The sequence below is a fragment of the Arachis stenosperma genome, chromosome 5, assembly GCF_014773155.1.
Source record: "Arachis stenosperma cultivar V10309 chromosome 5, arast.V10309.gnm1.PFL2, whole genome shotgun sequence".
In the NCBI taxonomy this organism is placed as follows: domain Eukaryota; kingdom Viridiplantae; phylum Streptophyta; class Magnoliopsida; order Fabales; family Fabaceae; genus Arachis; species Arachis stenosperma.
This window is the reverse complement of record NC_080381.1, coordinates 96929-117172: the sequence shown is the minus strand read 5'-3', so window position 1 is coordinate 117172 and position 20244 is coordinate 96929. Positions and strand designations below refer to the sequence as shown.

The following is a 20244-nucleotide window of genomic DNA, read 5'->3' as shown; positions in this document are numbered from 1 at the left end:
TCAATCAATAATCTAATAGTTAAACTAATAATCTAAAAACGTAATATTTTAATCAAATTAATTATTAATTCGGTTCTGATAATAATTAACTATACTACCACCACCATCATTCTTATTCTCTTTAACAAAACTTCTACATTCTCTACCTCCAATCATCCATTATATTGTGCTACCACACTAATAATAAGCTTTATCATCATAAGTTAAGAAACGTATCTTAGGTATTATAAGGTAGTGGGCCAAGTGACTCATTAAAATTTAGAAATGTATTTAGTAATATATAATAATATTATTTATTTGGTCTCATAAAAATTATTTTAATAAATTTGACTCTATATAAAAAATTATTGTTATAAATTAATCTCACAAATCCTTTGGTTAACTCAATTATTTTCTTAAAATTATTTCAAAATTAAGATATTTTATCAAGTAGTTGTTATATAGACAACTTTAATATTTCAACAATTATTTTAGAAAAATAAATATTAAGTTACTTTTTAGGTACTTTGCTTAAATTTAAGAGATTTATTTTACTATTTGATAAGGACAAATTGATATTGTTATGTTAGTTTTATCTATTGAATTTTTTTCAACTTATTTTTTAGCATTTAATAGTCAACTTGATAACTTTTTATTAGATATATTATATATATGCAATCTAAATATCAATTATCAAATTAAAATAAATTTTGTGTGTTTTTTTTATAAATTGTTTTAAAATTGAAAGGATGCTGATCTAATTTGCTGTTGTTGTTTTTTTGTTTAAATTAGCTTCGATTTTATTTGTAGCAATATAGTTGAAAAATTCTCTGTTATAAATATTATAAAGAGTTTTTTTTTTAATTGTATGCAAGTTGAATTTTTAAATAATTATTTAATAATATATATAAAAATAAAGAATTATAAATTTTTAAAATGAAATGATTGTTAAAATGAGAGAATAAAGTTCTAATATATTTTGAATCAAGATGGCAAGGTTTAGTGCACATTATGGAAGTTACAAGTTTATTAAGAATTAATATGGTATTTCAAGAAAACTATAGTCTTTAAATAATTAAAATTTTAGTGCCTTTTTTTTGTCAGAATTTTAGTGCTTTTAAAATTGATTAAAGAAACCCTAACCTACTTTTTTTTTTGTGTTTTGTTTTGGACAGAGTACTTGATGTACTTTAAAATATCCAATAACTATTATTCTTGTTCGTATCTAATTTCTTTAGTTTTCCAATGGGTTTCGGCCCAATATAAAGCTAGCTTGTGAAACTCTCGATACAAAGAAAAATGGATCTGTTCAACGCCGTTAGGCTGCTGGGTTTGAATCTCTTTTAGCCTTTGGGTCTTATTACATGTGAATATATGCTACGAAAATATTATACCAAAAAATAATTCTACGAAAAATTATTGACATGCGAGTGTCTTTATTTTATCCAGGTTTCTTTAAATTGATTAAATGCAATGTGTAATTCAGTGTGCTAATCCCTCGTCCTTATACCCTGTATTATTACTCCATTATATTTTGCATGGACTTCATTGTACTGTCTATATGTGTGAAACTTGAAGTAAGTTACAATTAAAAAGAGTTACATATTTAGATAAGTTACATATTTAAATAAGAATATGTTGAGAGATTACTCTTTAAAACGAATGAATTGAATTTTACTAGTGACATTAGGTTAATTTTTTTATATAGAATTAAAAATAGTGATATATTTTAACACTGTAATTTTTAGTATTTTTTAAAATTGTGAAAAGTATATAAATCGGAGGGTCCGATTTTTATATCTCAAATTTTTTAATTTTTTTTAATACAAATCAGACCGTTCGATTTCTATACTTCTACAAATCGGACAATCCGATTTTTATACTTCTAACAAATAGAACGGTCCAATTTCTACTTCTCTAATTAAACAGTTTGAGAATAACATCCTAACAATTTACATTTAAAAAAATACTATTATTACTCTAATATTAAAAGCAAAAAATTCGTGACATTACCTAAAGTAGTAAAGTATGTGTTTATAGTACGGATGAATCACCCTTTTGTTAAATAGTCTATATTACATATGTATAAAATGAATTTAATTTTAATATCTATATAAAATAATCTTAAATGTGTATTTAATTATATAATGTCATATCAGATAATTATTTTTTATATTAATCACATAAACAATTATAAAAATAGATGTGATCGAATATTTCAGTTAAATTTTTATAAAAATTATCTAATAACACTTTTTCCCCTTCAGGAAAAGGATGGAAGCTTAATTAATGGCATTGGATAGAATCTTTTGAAGCTATCTTTTGCATATACTTAGCACCCGTTGATTGGTTCATAAATCAAATACCGCACAAACTTGTAGTCAATTCACTTTTCAAAGTTTCTACACTCATACGGTAGTAACATCATTCAATCTATGGTAACGAATCCAAATTAAAGGTGCTAATTATCTTCTTCTTCATATTTTGTATGACAAATGGACAAGTGTAATAAGTAATAACCAGTGGTCGACAAGCTAAATGCAATAGTAGGGAACTTGAATTTTGTTTAGTCACGGCAATTCCAATCTTATATATATATAGCCTACACATCTTATCTAATTTACTTTTATTTCCAGGCCTTATCCAAAATTTGATCAAAATAACGTTAAATTCGTGTTGTGAGGGCCACTTTTAGGAGACTAATGTCTACAATTTCTTGGTCATGAATGCAACATTCGGGTCTGTAATACACGATCATATATAAATTAAATTAAATGAAATAATGAGGGTTGGAAGAATAAAAGTTGTCCCTACTGTTCTGACGCTATTATCGTTGCATTGAGCATCCATTCGTCCTTTGATGGAAAACAGTGGAACCTGCGATGCAAACTCCCATGTTCTAAAGCAAACAACAAGACAGCACTTTCAAGTTTCAATTGGCACTTTCTACAATTCGGAAATTTCAAACTAAAATAAATTAAATTAATGTTACAAATGCCGTCAGTTCGTTGGTCGCCATTTGCCTCAGCCAAATTGGCCACCATAGGATATCATTTTACTAATGGATAAAGATTATCCCCCAAATCTATGGTGGGAAAAATAAATTTACATTATAACCGCTATACTATTTTAGTGTTGGTAATTGGGCATTGGAATTGGTGGGTCTTGGTCATCCACTTTAATTAAAGTAATGTAGTAGTGAAGAATGTAAGTGATAAGTGAGAATAACTGGGATTAGTTTTTTTTTTTTTTTAATGTTAGCTTAGTACTTTCACGCGACAAAATGAAGCTTTTAAAAAAAAAAAAAAAAGAAAACTAGGTCTTAACTTTTGTTCTAAGTTTTGACTTATTAGAATATGCACATATATTTGGAGAAATGGATAATTTCATTCCCATTTTTAATAATATCATTCTGCATATATATATATAGGTATTGTATATATGCATGAATTGATAAAAAAAATATTAAAATAAGAGTGATATTTATATTCTTTCTTCGTTTCAAATAGTAATATTGCATGAATTTGTTCTAACTTTTGTTTTTTACTCGAATAATTGATTGGTTCTACTACCTGATCAATTTGGTCTAAGACATCGAAGGATTTTATTAGTCCTTTTATTTTCTGAAATAACCTGTTATGGTGATTGTTTTAAGGGTTACCTGAAACGTTGAGTTGGGTCTGAATGTGAGGTTCAAATTTTTTTAAGTGGCAGCATCTGACTTGTTGGCATTGATGTACCGTCTGTCCGAGTTCCTCATGAGGAGGTGGGTGGTGGTACCTGCTAGAGACTCCGATACTTAAGTTAGCAAGGGTTTTAGATAGGTTTTTAGTAAAGTAGAACGTGAGTTATATCTGGGGGGTACCAGTGTATTTATATTAAAATTTGATGATCTCCTTGGAGACGATAATCTTATCTATCTTATACCTTAGGAGTTTGTTGAGATCTTATTCCCCTGGTCACCGCCTTCTAGAAGCAGTGACCTCGCTACGTTGGGTATGCGGGTCTTTGGGCTCCCTAGTTGATATCCGACCTCTTTCGAGAGGTCGGGTAGGGGATGGAAGGCTCTCCTCTTAAGTCAGCCCTTTGTCCTTTGTTGACCTCGGCCTTGTTCTCGGGACAGAGTATGAACAGTGCCCTTGCTTGAGCGCCGATCTTTTCATAAGTCGTGCTCAAGCATTTCGCGGCTTCTGATATCGGGTGCTTCTTTTGTGGCAGCTCAGGTAATCAGCTTTTGTTTTGAAAATCCAAACGTTACCCTGCATTAAATGTGGGGCTGGATTGGCGCGACAGTTTCCTTGATTCTTGTGTGCGTTTTTAAAGCTCAGTTATTGGGCTTTTACTCTTCGCCATTTATAAAAGACTTGGTGCATCTTCTTCTTCTTTTATTTTTTCCTTTCATTTTCTGCGACTCTTTTTCTCTCTCTGTTTTCCTTTGCTAACAAAAAATTTTTTCGTTGCTTTTCGATTATCCTTGCTTTCAAGATTATCTTTTTCTTGGATTTCCTGAGAGGCTTCCTTCTTGGAGGGGAACGTTTGCAATACTGCTACTTGACGCGCTCTCCCTTTTCGCCTTCTATCTAGGTTGGCATTTTAATGATTTTCACATCTCTTCTGCTTGCTCTGGCTGTTTGTTTCGGATGGTTTTGGCGAACGTTAGTAGTTTTTTTATGTGCTTGTTTTGATGGTGTTTTGCAGCGCTTTCTTTATTCTGCCTTGCTATCTTTGGGAATTATGTTTTTCGTTTTGTTGTTTTTGCAAGAAGGAAAAAAGGGGTCTTTCTTTGTTTCATCTTTCTGTGGATTTTTGGAATGTGGTTGGTTTTGCTTTGATTGTCTGTGCTACCTCCGAAGGTATCACTGCAATGTTGTACTGCTTGTGTTAGAGGGGCACTTTCTGGCTTGAATGTAACCCTTTTTGAAAAACAAAAGGGGGGAAGTTGGCAAATTTTCAGAGTTTGCCCGACCTCCTTGCCCTTGTTCGGGTTGTTTGTAGTAACGATTTCTTTTGCTGTTTGTATTTGTAGGTGTAGCTTTATGTCTCGTAAGGTTCTAACAAAAATGTCCACCAAAATCCCTCCTAGCCTTCGTAACTGGATAAATTCCGTAGTTCTTTGTTGCGTGACTGTAGTGGATCGGGAGTACTGTGACCAGTTTCGTAGATTTCATAGGATATGTGTCAATAGGGAAGATGAGAAGGATTACGAGTTAGTTGTCTCTGACACTGAGGAGAGGGTTTGTTTTCCACCTTTGGATAGTTTTGAGCGTCCCTTTTTCTATGCGTATGATTGTTTTTTCACCAAATTGGGTATTGCCCTTCCTTTTACTGAGTTTGAGACCGAGATTCTTTGGACTTGTAATGTAGCACCTTCCTAGCTTCATCCTAACTCCTGGGCATAAATGAAAATTTTTCAGCTTCTTTGTCAAGAGCTAGGTGTCCGACCTTCTGTTAGTCTATTTCTTTACCTATTTGTTTTGACAAAGCCCAGGGCACAAAAGGCGAAAGCTTATTGGATCTCTTTCCGTGCCGTCTGGGTAGGAAAGTCTTCTCTATCTTTGATGAGTCATTTTACGACTTCAATAATTATTACTTTAAGGTCTGGGTCGTGGAAGATGTCCGACCTTTCTTTTTAGATGAGAGTGATGCGCCCTCATTTTTCCTTTATTGGCAAAAGAATGTTGTAGTGGTTAAGTATAGCATAGATAACTTAGATGAGGTCGAGCAAGTCTTTGTTGGTGTGTTGGAAGAGTGCTGGGGTCGAGCTCCTCACTTGGATACGAAAATTTTTTTAGAGGATCCCAGCCTTCTCCGGTTTGAGTTAGGTAGTTCTCCGACCTCTTGTCTTTATGTGTTACCTTGTCATTTATGTATTTATGTTAATAACTTGTGTATTCCTATTTTTTTCAGAGATGGCTTCGAAGTCCACTTCGTCAATGCGGTTTCTCTGCAACACTAAGAAGACAGTTGCTGCTAAGAACCTTTAAGGCCAAGAAGATGGGGATTCTTCTTCCCAACCTTCACCGAAAAACCCGAATTCGGGTTCTGGTACTCAGAGGAAGGTCATTCCCACTCCAGCTGTTCACCTGATACATCTTGATCTGCCTTTGGCGAGCTCGGGCGCGCCTTCGTCCCCTACCGCTTCGGGGCCAACTCCTAAGAAGCAAAAGACCATTGGGGTGGTGGGTATTAATGATAAGGACTTCGATAGTTTTGGTTGGAGTGAGGAGCACATCTTGCCCTATAGTTATGCGTCCATGGATGATGTGACCATTCTTAACCATCTTTAGTATATGACTCGCAACTGCATTCAAATGGCTGGTTGGAATACTGCTTTTGCCAAGGAACTGAGAAAGTCTCCTGTTAATGCTATTGGGGCATTTATGAACGCTGCTCGGGCTGATGTGGAGAGGTTGAATGGCTTGAAGGCCGAGTTGGAGGAAAAGAATGCCATGCTTGAGTCGGATATGGAAAAAGCTAAGGCTCGGGCTACTAAGGCTGAGGCGGCATCGAAGTTTGGCGGAGGAGATAAAAAAGAGGACTGAGGAGAGCTACTCTCGCACTTATGGGGAGCTGTTTGATACGAAGGAGAAGTTTCAATCTGCCTGGGATGATTTTGCCGAGCTCCAAGGCCATGTGGTCAGGGGGATGAATGAGATGTATGAGAACCGCAAGGCTCAAATCCGAGTTTTGGCTCCTGATCTTGACCTTTCTTTGTTTAATATGGACAACGTTGTGGTTGAGAGAAAGATCGTTCCTTCCCCTGATGAGGACGAGGTAACTATGCCTGATCCTAAGGGCCAACCTGGCCCTTCTTCTTCAATTCCTAAGGCCCGAACTGAGGACACTCCAGAGGTTGTTACTGTGGATGCTTCTCCTGAGATCATTGAGGCAATTCCGGTTTCTATGTTCCCTCCATCTCCTCCAGCTAAAGATGCCGTGTCGGGAAAAACCTTGACTCTCTGTGATCTCTTGTTTGTTTGTGTAATTGTTCTTGAGATGGCCCGACTTGTAAACATATTGACGTTTTTATTTTGTAATAGCTCGTAGCTTTTTTCGAACACTTTACTTTACTTTTAGTTATTTTGGTAACCTTTAAGTAATGTTCAGGATTTGTTCCTCAATATTTTTTGTTGAATATTCGTGTTTCTTTAATTTTTCTTTTTAAGTCCGATTTCGTGTAGTTGAGATTTTTTCAAGTTATTTTTGTAATTCTATTTTTTGTTTGATCTGTTCGTAGATCACTTCGTACGAATTGTTTGAATAACTTCTTACATTAATTTGTATCTTTGATTCTGCCTCTTAAACAACCAGTAAAACATTATGAGATTTTGCTTCACATTTCATGAAATTGACCTCATTTGATGATTTTGTTCTTGATAGTTGGAGAGACTGAGACAAGAAGCCAAATCATGAGGGAGAGATCTCGAAACTTTCATTCCTTATTATAAGTAGTTGATTTTGTGTCTGCAGTTTTGACAGCATCATTCTCAAATTTTGAAGACACTTTTTCAAATAAAAAATTAAATTATCAACAAAGTCTTAACTTTGAACAATGTATGATAAGTGTAATTTGCTTCCATGTCATATGGTTGTTTTTATCGAGTTTGTCCGAAGTGGATGGAAAAAGATATTTTGTTGATGATGAATTTGTCAGTATAATTACTATGTTACTGGACTTGAAGCTCTGGATACCATAACAAAGGCTTCTTGATCTATTGATAAAAAACATAACAGAATAAATAGGAAAAAGGAAATAATATAATTGAAAAAAGAAAATAAGATAAAAAAAATTAGATAAAGTTTGTATTGATTTATGTGTAAAATATATAAGCTGTGCACCCTATAGGCCTATATATACGAACTAAAGGAAAAAAAAATAACTGTTACTTCTTTTCGTATAAATTCTATTATAATAACTACTTTTTAATATAAACAAGTAATAACTACTTTACTCACTTTTTGTTTCTTCACTATTATTTGGCGTTAGTGATCTAAGATTCAAACAACACTTCTTCCCCTTTTCTTTTTAGGACCTAGTAATTCCTTTAATTTATTTGTGTGCATTGGAATTGCATTTTAGTGAGAAACACTTGCAATTGTATATAATTAGTGAAACAAACTTGAAATTATAAACAATAAATTGCAAGTTCAAGTTGTGGTATTAAAAGATATGAACCTTTGGGAGTTTAACAAAGTGGCTTTAATGTTTCATTTTAAGAGAATTCGAATTTGAGTTTGGAGGAGAGTTAACCTCCTTGACATTTATTTATTGGTTCTTTTATCTTGGGTCAAAAGATAAGACGCATCGTCTAGTTAATAATGAAAAAAAAAAATTAAACGTAGTAGTGGCATTAAGAAAAGAAAAAAAGGGGTCACGTCTTTAATTAATTATGTTCATTGATATTAGTACCTTACTACCCTACTAGGTTGCATTATTTACGTTATAGTGTGGTAGATAATTGTGACATCCAATTCAATTCTCAGTCTTGAAATAATGTTCCAAGTTTTCGGAAATATGAAACTATCTTTTTTCATATCTGGAATTACTATTTGTCTTTTTTTTTTTTTTGGGGTCTTCTATTTGTCTATTTGTTTATAAAAACCAACCAACTTTTTTGAGGGCGTGAGGCTTGTGTCTCTTTCTTTATATTTTCAGACGAACCAAAAAACACAACCACCTACTTTTTAAACTTAACCAATATACGTTGGCAGTTGGCTCATATTAGTTGTATCGACCTTCAATTCCCTACGTTGTAGAAAAATGAAATGCAAAGATGGTATAATCAATGTAGTACAATGCATAAAGTCTCGATCAAAAAATAAATTGCAGTAGTATATTATTAATGTACTTATTTATGTGGAAAATAAAATAAAGTCAAGTTTTCATAGGAATACTTTCCTCAGTTCCTTTAGAAAATTTAATTAATTATTACTGTCTTTCTTTTCACACTTTTATTTTTTGAATTCTGATCTATTAAAAAAGAGACAAGTTTACCTATCACTCAATCAATTAAATGTTGTTGCTATCAAACATTATTCCCATATAATTCCCAATCTTAACCTATAATATAAGGTGGAGTTTATAGTGCTTATAACTATATATGGTGGTTATGATGGATAAATAATTTTAATAATGGTTAAAAATATTGCTAAAATTAAAGTTATATTTTTTATAATTTGACAATGTTTTTATTTTTTAATTAAAAGTTAATATTAAATAATAAAAAATATTACTTTAATTTTAACAATATTTTTTAAGTGTTGTTAAAATTATATAGTTACCAAATTTACTTAAACCATAAGCACTATAACATGTACCATAATATAATTCATAAAAAATGAGTATGCTTCAATTCAAATCAAGATAAAAGTTTTCATGAGATACTTATACTTTATTTCAGGCTGGATCATAATATATCACTATCATGCACCATAAGATATCACTTCTCATATATTGTTTCACGAAATTGAATCGGACAAACATAAAAAATTGCACAATAAGTATGTAGTACAAGTAAACTTACATTATTAAGATCTCCAATAATTGCCAGCTTTTGCCAGCTCCTAATAAGTTCATCGTTAAAGTTCTTTTAAAATAAAAATAGTATACAGTGAAGACTTCGCTAATTAGAGTACAAGAAATGACCATGGGGGGTACATTGGATTTCCCCATTTTGCCACATGGTTGGTCTCAACTCTCAACAATTTTCGCATCACGTGCGTGTTGTTAATGACTGTGCTGTCCGGTAATAATTACAGCTGCGCACATAATATAATGTTTTCTTAGTTTTAAACTTTTAACCACTCACCATGTTCACAAATCGCAACGGTAGCACTAGCGCGACAACAAAACATGCACCATAAATTTAATTTATTTTTAAAACAAAAAAAAAATATTGCATGGAGGAGTTGAAGGGATGATGATGTTAGATTGGTAGTTGTTTTCCAATTGTAACGGCTCTTGTATTTTATTAATTATTTGTTTCTCTCTCCCCAATTATCAATCATATTTATTTTAAATACTATCCTGAAAAATACTAGTAATAACAATAAAAAGATAATAATTAGAAACAACCCAAATGAGGTGACAAGAGGTTAACAAAAAAAAAGAATTAATAATAAAATATTGAGAGAACTTTTGCTCTATGCTAGGGGGTAGTAATTTACGTATGAAAGTAATCATTATGTTATTATTCATAATAATATGTTTGATGTTACAATTTTAATTTCTATTTTACTTTAGAACCTAAAATTCTTTCTTTGTAGTAAGTAATTCTATTCGACCAATATATACTTTCAACTAATTTGCTAGCTAACATGATCCACTAATTAAAAAAAATACAATCAATTAATCTCATATTTATGGTGTAATATTTTTTTTTTCAAAAAACAATATCCCATTTTTCACAAATTAATTTGTATATTGTGGTATAGTGGATGAATTGCACTATAACAGCAGACTTTAGTGAATTACATGTTTATGATAACCTCACAAATAGTTTTCTATGACTTTATATATAAAAATAAAAATTACTTCTTGAAAACTGAAATTTTATTTTTATATTTTTCAAAAAAAATCATTCCCAACAATTTGTGTATTTCAAAATTAAAAAATAAATTTTATAAATTATTTCTATGATTTTTTATTTTATAAATCCTCTCCTGTATTTTGGTAAAACACAAAAGATTATAATATTTCAAAAGTTTATAAATCGATCGTCTCCTGTATTTTTTTTCTTTATTACCCTTTCAATTTTAATTATGAGTATATGCTCAAAATTCATTTTTTCTTTTATTAACCAAGGCATATAAAAAATATTAAGTAAATTAAAAAAATTCCAAAATAGCCGAAACACATCTAAAAGTGACCGATTGAAAAAAATCCATCTATATATGGACATTCGAAAGCTGTGAGCGAAATTAAAAACAAATGAACAAAGAAAAAGAATGTAAAAGAATAGCAATAACACATGCAAAAGAAAAAAAATGCCAATAAAATTTATTTTTTTTATTATCAATTAATTATTAATATTTAAAAATATATTATTAAATTACTAAATTAAAGATATTTAACTGATAATTAACAATAAAAACAAAAAAAATAATAAATTCTCCTAATCTTCTTACCTTCCTCTCAAAAGAGTATTAGAGTCACTCTTAAATTAGAGTCACTCTTATATATATATATATATATATATATATATATTAAGACTTTAAATAAAATTTTATAAATTAAAGATAACATTCAATAAATATTTGGCAGTAAATGAATCATATAACATATTTTAATGTAACACTAACTTCATATGATAAAAAAATAAAGATTCTTATAATTTATCATCAATTTGTATGCAAAATATAATTTTTTACTATGAATAAAATTTGCATCATTCTTCATATCATTGTATCTATTATTTGTTTGAGGAAAACGATAAATTTCTAAAATTAAAATTTTTACTAATATACATAGAATTTTTTTTTGAAATAAAATAAAAAAATATTATTTTTTAAAACTCTATTTTTTAACTTTAATTTTTTAAATATTAATTTTTTTATTCAAAACAAGTTCACCACATTCCTACAAACTTTACCTCAAATTTTAAAAAAATGATTGACTCAAATTTTTAAACTTCATAATGACAACTATTATTATCATTTTTATTTTAAAATACATAGGAGTATAGAAGAATATATAGGTCATATTTTTATTGGAGAAATAATGATTTTTTTAATTTATAATGAGAAAATTTTTTTGTTAAATATGATTTATGATTTTATTCCGTGTGTACCGTGAAGATAATAATAATAGTTGTCATTGTCGGTCATGTTGAAAAAGTCATACTTGTTATTTATGTATTGTTGTGTACTCTACTATGATAATTACTTAAAAATTTGAGTTTAAAAAAATCATATTTGAAAAATTAAAATTAAAAAATTAGGTATAAAAAATAATTATTTTTTTATTTTATTTGTAAAAAAAATCTACTATACATAATAAAAATGTGTCTTTTTCTCTAAAAATAAATGTACAAGAAATATATATACACAGAGTGTAATCGAATTTAGATTTGTAATCCAGAGCTAATTCATTTGAGGTAAGTAATGAACACAGCAAGACTACAACTTGCATCTACACCTTATGCCTTAAGGCCTAAACATGCATGTAAAAGGACCCGCGTGTCGACCTAATCTATGGCCGCTTACAACTGGGAACAAATCAATGGATGAAAATTGAAAATGGTAAGATCCACGCGTGAGGACTAGATTCAACATTCAAGGCTAAAAGTGAGAGGGGGTAATATGGTAAAATAACTAGACGACTCCAAGACTGCAAGACAAGAGTGGTTGAAGAAGTTTATTTGAGAGGAAAAAGAAGGTTAACGCGTTAAGGTATGGGGGGTAATAACTAATAAGGTTAAGGAAATCGTGCCTTAAGAAAGCGACTTCTCACTGATTCCGCAACCCACCAAACAAAGGTTATTAAGCTAATCTTTCGGCGACTAACATGGACATGAGGACAAAGTAAGTACGCTCACGAAAGTATCGTGGCCAATGCAAAATGTTGTGAAATCCCTAATTTGGACACAGCTTCCATAGTTGCTGTGCCAGCTAAGAATTGGTACCATTCCACTAATATTACCATTTGTCTCCCTTCTCTCTAACAAAACTAAATAAAGAAAGATGAAAATAAAAGGAGAAAAGTGTTGAATCCCTCATTACAAGGGCCATGCCCTCATTCATGATAAAATTAACAAGAACATTCATATCTTAGTTCTTTATAGGTTGTTACAATTTAATTATACAAATTAAACTTTGATAGCAAAAAAAGATTTTCATATTTCATATACTTATTAAATTATAAATTGTCATCTCAATAAAATCTTTAAGCAAAAATGTAAAACTCTTTTAGAAGAAACCCGTAAATAAAAAGTAAAAGAACACAGGTCACTAACCATTTATTTTTGTTCCCTTTAGAATAATGGTGGGTTTGGTACATGTACAACTGTATATGCAACGAAAACAGATGGTATATAGTGTTTGGAACTTAGACACAACACAAATAATGAAAATGTCATATGCGTACCACCTAAATTTTAATTACTTTTGTATTATTTTGTCAAATTTATCCAATCATTTATTAACAAATACCATAAATTTAAAGAGAGAGAGTTGGAAAGGAATCTTAAGCCCATTATTTGACACATTATTAATCGCTGGCCTTTCTAGACTTTCACTTCATTATTCCCAAATCTCACTCTTTATATATATAACCCTCCCCTCGCATTTCATTCCACCACTACTACTAAGCACTAACTTCTCTACACCACCCCTTCCTCTTTTCCATCACTAAAACCGCTTCAGTTATGGATTCACGTGCAGTGCAACTGTTCTTGATCTTGGGTCTGTTTGCCACGTCATGCATAGCACAAGCACCGGGAGCTGCACCCACTCAGCCACCAACAACCACACCACCACCACCACCGAAATCATCACCGGCACCGGCACCAACACCGAAGCAATCACCACCACCTGCACCCGTACCTGCACCAAAGGCAACTCCACCACCACCTGCACCTGCACCCGTCACACCACCACCAGCATCTTCTCCAGCACCCTCAGCTGGCGCACCTGCTCCTTCCACCTCAACCTCACCACCCTCACCTAGCCCATCATCTGGCCCATCTTCAGGTCCATCTTCAGGCCCAGCTGCTTCTGACACACCCGCTGGCAACGGTGCATTCTCGGTGAGCAAGGTGGCCATTGCTGGCACTGCTCTTTCTGGAACCTTCTTGGCCATGGTGTTGGCCTAGATTTGTAATTTCACAAGATTTGATTTATGAGATTCTTTCCCTGGGGAGTCGTCCACGTGGAGGCACGGTGGCTGTTGATCTTATTCTTTTTTGGACGTACGGGATCTGTTTGATTTATTCTCCCTGCTCTTCTTCTTCTTGATGAGTAGCGTTTTCTTTTTAATTTTGTTTATTTCTCTCTCTGTCTCTGGTGTTTGTTAATTCTATATCTTTGACGATGATTTATGATGATTTATTTGGCGATTCATTGTTTTGGTGTTCACTTGTGTATGTAGATGACCTTCATGATGATTTCGTTGTACATTTAATAATTTAAATAATAAAATAGTTTGTCATTCTTTTCACTTACAATTTGCCTTCAATTTATAAGTATGAGCCTTTTAATGTGTTCATAGTATCACCTATGGCCTCAATTGCTTCTGCATCGGGCTTTTTTTTTAATAGTATATTATTACTAGGACAGCTGTTTATGTTGATGACTGCCTTAATTTTCTCTGAAATATTTTGGATCTTGTCCAAACCAAAATTTCGATATTAGACATAGAAGCCAAGTCAATTACAATATTCAAACTAAATTAAAATAAATAAAAGAACAAGAGTAATGCTATTTTTTACAACTCATTTAATTCTGATAAAAATATCTTTGTTAATCATGTGTTTCTTAAGATGTGTGTAACTTATTCATGTCAGTTTTATTATTTGCTTTTAAAAAATCAAATTTTAAAGAAGCATAAATTCATGTTTTAAGAAGTTTTTACTTTTTACACAAAGTGCATATAAGCAATAGCTCTTATTTAAAAAGGCTTATTCAAAAATTTAGTAAAATGGCAAACAAATTTTGTTCATTTTATTCTTCACATGTCACTCATCCTAGATTTTCTTTTCTTGGTACTAGTTCATCCTATACATTGTTAACTATACATATCTTGAATGAAAAGACTCTGCTTTTGGCATAACCAGAAAAGGGGAGAGGCATATTTTCTCACATGTGATGAAGCCATAAAGCTGAGTTAAAATTACTTTATATATTCATCAAAAGCAATAACAAATCTAGGATTTAATTTTTAATTATATCCTATATATTCAATAATGTCACCTATTCCAAGTAGTTTAGTTGTCATGTTAATTAAGTATGGGTGACTAAACCATAAAGATATAGGAATTTTCACTAATTCTGTATTAAATAATATGCAAATTGAAACAGAAAACCAAAAAAAAAACAGCTACATCTATGCTATGATATATAGTTTGTAAACTACGGAGTCAGTATGTTATTTCGCCAATAATGAAGCGTTGAATGCTATCGTCTTCTCCATGTGAAAGTGATGATTACATCATGAGGCATGATTTTCAACAAATTAAGAAGAAATTAAAGGCTTGTCAAGGAGAGAACGTGGGTTCATCGTCTTCTATGCTCAATATCACATACTATAATTTAATTTATTAGCTCAATATAATAGTACATATATTGTCACTCTTTAATTTATAATGTCATTTTTTATTATTTATTATTTTTAAATTGTTTTCATTTTTGACGAGTCTTCTTTTATTTTCAAAGAAAAAAAAAACAAAGATGAAAGATAATTTTTAAAAAAATATTAGAAGACTAATATCTTTAATAATAACTTGGTTAGTATTGGTTCAAATGTAAAAAAATATTAGCCACATTCCACATACTATTTCTTAAAAATAATTAAACAGAAAAATAATAATATGAAATCACTTTTTAAATAAAAATGATATGAAAGTAGTGGGAAGCACGTACTAGACAGTAGGCAAATAGATGCTTCCAACAAGGAATTCGTATTATTGGAAGCAAGGTTGGATCTGATTAGCTATTGGTTAACCTACCATATATGCTCTAACCCCACCGGTGGGTTAGATAAATACATGTGTTTGCTTACCATTGTTTTTCGGTTTTTCCAAATGGTTGATCGTTAAGTTTTCCGTCTCTAAATTCCGTGTAATTCTTATATGGACAAGTTTATGATATCTACAAATTTTTTGTTTAAATTATCTAAATATGAGTGTTGAGAAATGGAATTTACTTTTTTATAAAGTTGGAATATGTTTTATTTGCACCACCATAAGTCCATAAATTAAAACACACTTTCTTATATATATATATATATATACACACACGCTACTTGTTTCTTATACTAGTTTATCATTATAAAATATAGTTAAATATATAAAAATAAATAAATTTTATTCGTCATAAAGCATAATAAAATGGTATAATCTCTCATCAAATAATACTGATTTTTTTGGTTCCGATATGAATTGACGGCATATTTCATTGGCAAGAAATGCTCTTTACATTTTTACTTTTTGGAAAACTTTTTTTTTTTGGGTTTTTGGGGGGGGGGGGGGGGGGGGGGGGGGGGGGGGTGTTTATTTAATTTATGATTGTGTTCCTTACATTGTGCTGGCTTTTGAAAAGCTATTGCATGAAATAAAAAAAGTTACAACTTTATAAAATTCAAGTCACCGCACTTCCAATATCATAAGTTTACTTTTCTTTTCCGACGATGTATAAAATAATCTTACATTAGCAATTCATAAAAAATCCTTTAATTTTTATGTATTATCAGTATAAAATATTTTTTTATAAATAATTGTATATTATTTCATTCATAAAAATAATTGATTTTTAAATTTATTATTTAAAAAGTCATCTAAATGCATAAATTTAATTAGATAATTATATAAAAAATTTTATGCTATGAGTATATTAAAATTAAACTAAAAAAAAGAGAAATTCATAAAAATGTATTAATTATTTAATTGATACATAGCCAGTAAAGGCAAATTATAGATATTTATTTACATATTACAAAGTTAAAAAAGGCTTCTTTTTACATGTAATACATGTATAATCATTTAAGAAAGAAAAAACAAACTGATTGTCTGGCTTAGTAAAACATTTTACTATTAGTTTACGAACTAGAATCAAGAGATAAATAAATACATCTCATTGTACTAACTGAAAATTCTCAGAAAATAAAACTCATATTATTTCATAAATGTATTAAAAAGATGAAAATGAAATCTTTTTATTTTTTATTTCGTCTGAACTTCTTTAGAAATGTAATAAAAACTTTTTTAATTAAGAAAAATAACCCAGTATCCAAGCTTTTTTTTTTTTTTTTTTGGGTTGGACTCTGCAGTATATACTGAAGTACTGAACACATTGTTTTGTTCCTTTTTTCCCCTACCAAGACGGAGAATGATAAACTATTAAACTCTGAATTTAAGGCCCGGCTTAGGGCTTTGATCATTTTAGGCCCAAAAAGGTGTACTTCAAAAGTGATGCCCATTTCAAGACCCTAAAAAATTATACCCGTTATGACACCCTCACGCCCAAAAAATTGGTAGGCATATCTATGCTCACAACTTGAAATTAGGGAAGAAAAATGTAACGACCGAAGAGAAGTTTGAGTGTTTGACACGTAAATATGACGATGATTGCATTGCATGCTTTCAGTTTTTCCGAAGACAAACCAAACTTCAACGTTCTAAATTCTCAATACATTAAGTATTTACCTAACTCAACAAAGAACAGATATAAAATGCAAAATAAAAATACAAACAAATAAAATTTAAAACTAACTTTAACTTTTTTTTTTTAAGTTTCTTTCTTTGTCTTTTTTATCTATTTAATTTTTTTAAATGCCTCACATTTATACCTTTTTTCACTCAAGAAAAAATAGAAAAAGATAAACATTGAAACAGAATAATAAAATAATAAACCATGAAAGAGATGATAATTTATAGTCTTAAACCTTATAAGAAGAATCAATTTTAGTACTTTTTGAAAAAACTTTTCATTTTGGCTAAATATTTCTTTATCGTAGAAACACTATCTAAAATTTGAACTCTCACAGAAAATACTGTCAATGCAACTTTGATTATGATTCTCTCTCCTTGGCTTCATTCTGAAGAGTTCTTTTTTTTTTTGTATGAGTTCAATTACCACACCTAAAGCTTACTTCTCATATTTGACTTCTTCTTCTTACAAAATCAGAGCAGTAACGACGTAGAAGAGAGATAAAATTGTAGCAGAACTTTTAGATTTCATACATTCATGCCTTCTATCTTTTCTTTTATCCTTTTTTCAATATCTCTAAAGATTTGAACCATTTATTCTTGCTTTGACTCCAAGTTCTTTTTTTTATCGTTGATCCACAAACAGAACTCCATAGCCTCTATTTTTTTGTTTTTTTAGAAATGTGTATGAGGGGGAAGGAAGCTTCAGCAAGCTATTTTGGGATACTACAAATAAATTTTTTTTATTTTGCCTAAAATTTAAGTTGTGCTTTTGTGCCCTAACTTCTGATTTCTTCTTTTTTCTTCTTTGTAGCTAACACCTATTTCTTTTAAGACGTGAACCCTAACAGATCTATTTTGTCATGCTTTCTTTTTTGAAAGAGATTTAGGTGATTGAGAGAAGAGAATAGAGAAACGAAGAGAAGAGAGATAATAGTTTGGTTACTTTGTGTGTTTTTTTTTCGGTGAATATTGGGGCCAACGGCCCAAAAAAAAACAAAGGAAACTAAGGCATAACATAGCGGGTTACAGGAACCCCATTATCATCAATAATCAAAACATTTTTTAGCCCTTTGGGAGGAAGATCTAGAAACTGTAAGTCAACTTGGTATTAAAATCTCCTTTGGGCAAGCCAATTAGCTGCTTGATTAGCTTCCTTGTAGCACTGGTTAAAATGAATCTCCTAAGATTTTTGTTCAAAATTGATGATCTCTTGAACGATTGGACTGAAGTTAGCTCCTGTAGTTCGTGCTCTCTCGATTCCTTCAACTGCCTCCAGAGAATCCGCTTCGAAGATCACTCGACGCATGCCCAAATCCTAAGTCAATCGCATCCCTTGAAGAATGGTTGAGAGCTTTGCCTCCGTTATACTACAGATATTCATGTTAGCAACAAAACCACTTACCCATTCTCCCATGCTTGTTTTGATTAACCCCCCACACTAAGCTCTGTCATCCCCTTCTGTAATTGATGCATTTCTATTGAATTTGACCCATCCTTATGGTGGTGGATACCATTTAACATGTATAGGGATTTGGTTGTTATGGAGCATGCTATAACTGTTGAAAGCATTTTTTTTTTTTTGGCATAGTCTAAAATCATAGTAATTGCACTGGTTGGTCTCTAATATGGTCTGTTAAAAAGTTCTTAGTTCCTCAATCTCTAGGCCCACCAAGTTGTGGTCATGAAAAAGTCTTTTCACTCTAATTCCAGGTTCTGACCTAAGTCATAGTTGAGATTGAAATCTATCTAGGTTTCGAGTTGTGCTGTGAAGAACACTGATAGAGTATTAGGTTCTGGTGCAGTTGACCATATTTTGGCTGTGCTTGGGCAGCCTCTTAGAATATGTAAGGCTATCTCCTCCACTTGTGTACAAAGATGATAAAAGGGGAGGATTCACATGATTCTTGCACGTTTTTTGGTTGTTAATAACCTGTTGTGGCCCAGCTACCACATGAAGGTTTTGATCATTTTCAGTCCTTTTCATTCCTATATAGCTTTTCAAATTTTGCTTAGCCTTTGTTACTGATTAGAGAGGTGTTTATAGGCTAAGGCTACTGTGAATTCTCTATCTGCTTTGTGTTTTTACCCCAATCTATCTAATCTTTTCTCCGCTGAGGGGGGTCTTGTTGGGTGATTTTCTGAATGATATTTCTTGGGAGAGTATTAGCCAAAAGCAGTTGATCCCATTCTCCTTGATTGTTTAGAAAACAATTCAAATTTCTATTCTTTAGATCCTCAGGTATATATTGAAGGGTCTCATATTAGAGTTGCCTTATTCCCTCAAACCATCTGTCCATCCAAAAAATGATTTTAGTTCCATCTCCTATCAACCACTGATAGTGGTCATTTAACTGGCCCCAGACATTGACAAGATCTTTTCATAAAAAATGATTTTAGTTCCATCTCCTATCAATTCCCTCCTTTATGGATGGGTTGAGGGCTGGGTAGTTATTAACAAGGCTAATGTCACTCTGATTATCGTCCTTTTCTGTGTAAAACCTTTTGAAATAATTAATTCCATCCTCTTCAGGTCTTCAGCATCTTCCACCCATTCTTCTGCATGATTTTTGAGTTTCAACACCTTTTTTCTGCTTTTTCTGATAATTGTTTTGGTGTGGTAGTATTTCGTATTTTGATCCTCTTCAACTAGCCATTTCTCTATGGACTTTTGCAACCACATAATCTCTTATTTGTTTAGAATCTCTTCTAATTCTTCCCTCAGCCTTTTCTCTAAATTCTACAGAAAGGAGTTCGTAGCATAGTCACTTACTCTCTGAATACCATCTTCCTGTCTAAAAGTCTTATTTTTTATCTACCCACATTCCCGAACACTTCAGAATTCTATTGTTTCAACTTTTTAGTTAGGGAAGCCAACACAAGGGAAAAAGGACCCCCTGAATCC

General features: G+C 31.4%; 1 pseudogene; it reads right to left on the bottom strand.

Annotated features, from left to right (window-relative positions):
• Positions 1 to 13218: 13218 nt before the first annotated feature.
• Positions 13219 to 14138, bottom strand: LOC130979490 (glycine-rich protein 5-like; annotated as a pseudogene).
• Positions 14139 to 20244: the final 6106 nt, after the last annotated feature.